Below are 263 nucleotides of genomic sequence, written 5' to 3' on the forward strand. Positions count from 1 at the left end.
CACTCCTCATCCAACCCTGCCATCATCCTCTAACCCTGCCACTCATCATCGGCCCTGCCACTCCTCATCTAACCCTACCATCATCATCTAACCCTACCATCCTCCCAACCCTACCACTGCCTCATCCTAACCCTGCCATCATCATCTGGCCCTGCCATCATCATCTGACCTCTAACCCTGCCATCATCATCGGCCCTGCCATCATCATCTGGCCCTGCCATCATCATCTGGCCTGCCATCATCATTTGGCCCTGTCATCATCT

The sequence above is a fragment of the Oncorhynchus nerka genome, linkage group LG15, assembly GCF_034236695.1.
Source record: "Oncorhynchus nerka isolate Pitt River linkage group LG15, Oner_Uvic_2.0, whole genome shotgun sequence".
Lineage (NCBI taxonomy): Eukaryota > Metazoa > Chordata > Actinopteri > Salmoniformes > Salmonidae > Oncorhynchus > Oncorhynchus nerka.